Here is a 4,707-nt window from a genome sequence, read left to right as displayed (position 1 = left end):
TTGGGTGTGCCCTTCTCTTCTATATATGGATATATATTTCTTATTCTGTGTACATAACGGTAAATATACTTTGTTCAAAACCCAATTAAAAAAACATTTATTTTTAAAAACTCCCCAGGGTCTTCCCCAGTCAAACCAGGCATTAACCCAGACTGATAAACACATTCCTAGTCAATTTTACTTACTGTTTCCTAGAAGCAAAACAAAATCCTTTTTAAACAAACACATTTTAACCTCAGGTTTTTAACCTTTAAATTGCCCAGCACATTTATAATCCAATTTTCCTAACATCTCCCAATCATCACAGTTTCGATTTAAATGAGCTCAAATTTGCCCAGGGTCCGAGGTTGGAGGTCAGCCAGGAGATCATTGGAATAATTGCATTTTGAGGTGACAAAGGCATGGATAAATATTTAAGATAGGGACAGAGACGGCTCATGTTATCGAGTGGGAAGTAGGCGGTCTTAGTGATGGAGAGGATAAAGTATTGGTAAGTCAGCAAAGGTTGAGAACAGTTTGGTTCAACGGCTGGCAATGGCCAACTCGCGGAATGGAGTCAGTAGCTAGGAAATGGGGTTTGTAGCAAGTCGCAAAGGTTTTTTTAAAATTTAGAGTACCAAATTAATTTTTCCAATTAAGGGGCAATTTAGCATGGCCAATCCACCTAACCTGCACATCTTTAGGTTTTATCATAGAATTTACAGTGCAGAAGGAGGCCATTCGGCCCATCGAGTCTGCACCAGCTCTTGGAAAGAGCACCATACCCAAGGTCAACACCTCCACCCTATCCCCATAACCCAGTAACCCCACCCAACACTAAGGGCAATTTTGGACACTAAGGGCAATTTATCATGGACAATCCACCTAACCTGCACATCTTTGGGCTGTGGGAGGAAACCGGAGCACCCGGAGGAAACCCACGCACACACAGGGAGGATGTGCAGACTCCGCACAGACAGTGACCCAAGCCGGAATCGAACCTGGGACCCTGGAGCTGTGAAGCAATTGTGCTATCCACAATGCTACCGTACTGCCCCTTAGGTTGTGGGGTTGAAACCCACGCAGACATGGGAAGAACGTACAAACTCCACACGGACAGTGACCCAGGGCCGGGATCGAACCTGGGTCCTCAGTGCTGTCGGCAGCAGTGCTAACCACTGCGCTAACCGTGCCGCCCCAGCAAATAGCAAAGATATTGGCTTTGGCCCAAAATGTATTGGTTCATCTAATACTGATTATTAGACGAGCAACATGAGAAATCAGTTGGAAGAGTCAAATGAGGTGGTGGTGAGGTAGAATTGGGCATTATCAGTGAACATGTGGAACCTGATATACTTTTGGATGATGTTGCTGAAGTGCAGCATGAAGATGAGAAATAGAAGGCAGCGAAAGATGGGACTCCAGAGGTAATAGAATGAGTGCGTGAAGAGGTGCCAATGCAGTTTAAGATAACAAACCACCACTTTCATGGGTGATCATGGATAGGCAATAAATGAGACTGTGCCACTGATTCCCACATCACATGAATAAAACGATAAATGAATATTCAAAAATTACGCACTAATGACTGGATAATTTCTCAAAACGTTAAGTACTTCCTTAAAAAATTGCTATTAACCAAAACACCGATGCTGCTGTGTTTTTTTCAAACTCTTTAAAGTGAATGATTTTTATTCCCCTCCTGTATGATCAGGTGGTGCTCTACTTTCTAAACAGTCCATTTACCTTAAATGTAGCTGAAAGAAATTTGCCGCTGAAACACACTGGACTTTAACTAAATGAATGTACTCAATAATTATCTGCTACATTGAGCCTTTGTACTCATTAAACATATTAGCAATAAGTGTTCATTCCTTTATTAATGTTGATAGGATTAATAAAGAAAGGTTACTCCAACCAGAAACCATTACCAAGTACAATTGTCATTGAAGGTTTACATTTCACACTTATTTTACTCGTAGCACTTTTAGAGAGTGCATTTAAACACCAACTTTAGGGCAGCGCAAATCTGATGCTAGATTATAAACACAAAGGCAGGCAAGTGGTCTAAATGCTGATTATATGTTGAGTGGAGGAATTTAGAACCTTAATACAGTGTAAAAATGGTCTCTTAGCAGTTCAGCTTATATCTCTACTTTATTGTCAGGCTGCCTTAAACCTTCATGAACTCATAACATCAGAGGACTTGAAAACTGGTTCAGAAAAACAAGTGTGAACAGCTTTCTGATGAAAGATTAATGACCTGAAAATGTTAACTTTGTTTCTCTCTCTATTGATGCTGTTGGACCTGTTGAGCATTTATGGCATTTTCTGTTTTTATTTCAGGGTACAAAACAATGGGACCATGTGCTAATGTTTGCTCAGGTCATCCATGTGGCATGACAATGGGAAATACTTCTCTCATGGAAACAATGTACTTTGTTCAATTTCAAACTGTTGTGGGAAAATGCAATATCAGGAATTTCATCAGAACTAACCAATAAAAGCAAACCAGTGTTCTATGGAGGCAGGATTTATTTCTATTTCAAAACACACAGTACTTAAAATAACTGCTTATGAAAGAAATTCCACTGAAGTCTAACCTGGATGAGGTATGCTGGTATGGTAATAATGCAGGCAGAGAGAGATGTTCTGAGAAGTCCACGGAGCGCATACAGAAATTTAGTAAGATTGTAAGCATGTTCGATGTTTTCACTCAGGCCAATATCCTCTCCCCACAACAGTGAGCCGAGTGAATGGATTCCTATCCGCAGGATATTCCTCTGTTTGGTCTGTATGAAGAGAAGTGCAAATGACCGTGACAAAACAGCAGGGCTTTGCTTATAAATGACACCCTTTCCACCCAGTTCACATTCTAACTTACGAGAGTTATAACAGCTACTGGACAGGTGACAAGGCTCTGAAGTTTCTGTCTGGACTTGCTTTCCAGCTGCCCAACGACTCATAAAACAGCTTGTTTCCTTGGCATATCAACAGGGAAGGATACCAGTAGGACCTTAATAAGAGCTACACGTTTGCAAAGCCTACATAGCTGCTAGCAAAGTGCCAAGAAAGGATCAGCGTATGCTAGACTTCCAGCTGGTTTGGGCCAAGATTTTGTTCACAAAAGCTGCCTGTGGTATCACATTGATTCATGCTACCAAAATGGGTAGTTAATTCTACACTTTTACTTTTATGGAGAAACCTGTTGCTTAAGACACAGAAAAAGCAATGTGCAATTTTTTACTCCTTGATCATAAGCACTAGTGACAAAAAAAAACATTCTGGAAGAGCACAGTGAGATAAAGTCAGTAGAAGGCAGTGTGCAAAGACGAATCGTAGCAAATATTAAAAAAACCTTATTGTGAAAGTCTTTTCAGTTAGAAATGACTTTGTTGAAAGGTTCTTAGGGTGTATGTGTGTCACTCCACCAAATATGCTGTTGCTTTCTATGAGATTTCCTGCTTTATAAGACCTGTCATCTTGCGGCTGAAGCAGCTAAGCACACTGTACTGTGGGAACTGTTATGACATGCCTGTTGCCATGGTTACCACTGGGAAGGGGAGAGGTGCCTGTCAGGGACCAATTTACTTCTCCAAAGGGGTTTTGCCTCCACAGGGAAAGGCAGCTTGTCCAAATCTGTGCCGAAATCTCAGTAGAGATTGTGAGCTGAGCAATAACAAGCTAAATTAACATAAGTACTCTGAATAGCTAAAGTTGCTATAAAGGATTTTTCAGTTTGAGACCCAGTTTCAGCTAACTTTGCTGTTGCAAAGTTGACTGCGCAGCCTCCTACAAAACTCTAATTAGTTGATCATTCCCTACAACAAAATGAAAGTTTCTTGCCACAGTATCCTCAAGGCTACAAGTTTTACAACAGAGATATTTTCATTACAACATCAACATAAAAAGTCTAATGTGGCTTAATGTGGATTTGGGCTAAGCCACTTTCTCGACTGGACAGCTCCTTTTAGGTGCTCAGTGACTAATGATGCCAGAGCACACTGCTTATGCACATCAATGCTCGTACCCAATAGAGTTGAGGAAAGCTCAAAACGTGAGGCAAATGCATATTAACATATGACCCATACACTGTCTTTGCAATGCTTGTTTACTTCATCCTTGCTTAGAAACAGCTTGTTCATTGTTGATTATTCCAAGCCCTTCCGGCTGCACCCTGGAGAGCGCTATGAAAACAACATTAGTTACTTGATTACAAAAGACACTAAGGGCTTGTGCACCATACCTGGGGACAGGCTCCATCAAATCCTTCCTCACGGATGACTCTTTGTATGGATCTAAGCAGCTTGACATAACCAAAGTTCATATTACTGTCAAAAAAATGGTGTACAATTGTGAGTCACAAATGTAAAAAATTTGCTTTAGCACTCAATTGGTAATTATATGCACTTGGGAAAAAGGGTATTCGAAATACACAAATTTTAGTTTTCTATCAATAAAAAAAGAAACATGTTCTTATACTGTTTTGTAAGAAACCCAAAGGAAAAGGTGATCTTTGTTTAATCTGTGATAGTATGGATGAACTTCCCTAGTTGAGAAACTCAGCTAAATGCCAATGCAGCTGACTTTTGGTAAGCATACAACTTGAGCAATAAATATTTTGCTTGGACTACAATTATATTTGGGAATCTGTTACCCTAATAGAAGCAAATGAATGCTGAATACTTTGCACGGACTTGATGTAAACCTTTTATTTTTTTTCTTCAA

The 4,707-nt window shown here is 40.2% G+C and overlaps 1 long non-coding RNA gene across 1 annotated transcript; it reads right to left on the bottom strand.

Annotated features, from left to right (window-relative positions):
• Positions 1–2,496: 2,496 nt before the first annotated feature.
• LOC140407692 (uncharacterized) lies at positions 2,497–4,314 on the bottom strand. The gene is made up of 2 exons (XR_011939759.1): positions 4,226–4,314; positions 2,497–2,771 (listed from the first exon to the last, which is right to left on the bottom strand). It is a non-coding gene; the product is annotated as an uncharacterized lncRNA (long non-coding RNA).
• Between the last annotated feature and the right edge of the window lie 393 nt (positions 4,315–4,707).

Source organism: Scyliorhinus torazame, unplaced genomic scaffold, assembly GCF_047496885.1.
Source record: "Scyliorhinus torazame isolate Kashiwa2021f unplaced genomic scaffold, sScyTor2.1 scaffold_1815, whole genome shotgun sequence".
NCBI lineage: Eukaryota > Metazoa > Chordata > Chondrichthyes > Carcharhiniformes > Scyliorhinidae > Scyliorhinus > Scyliorhinus torazame.
The sequence above is the reverse complement of the archived record's forward strand: the minus strand, read 5'-3'. Positions and strand labels throughout refer to the sequence as shown.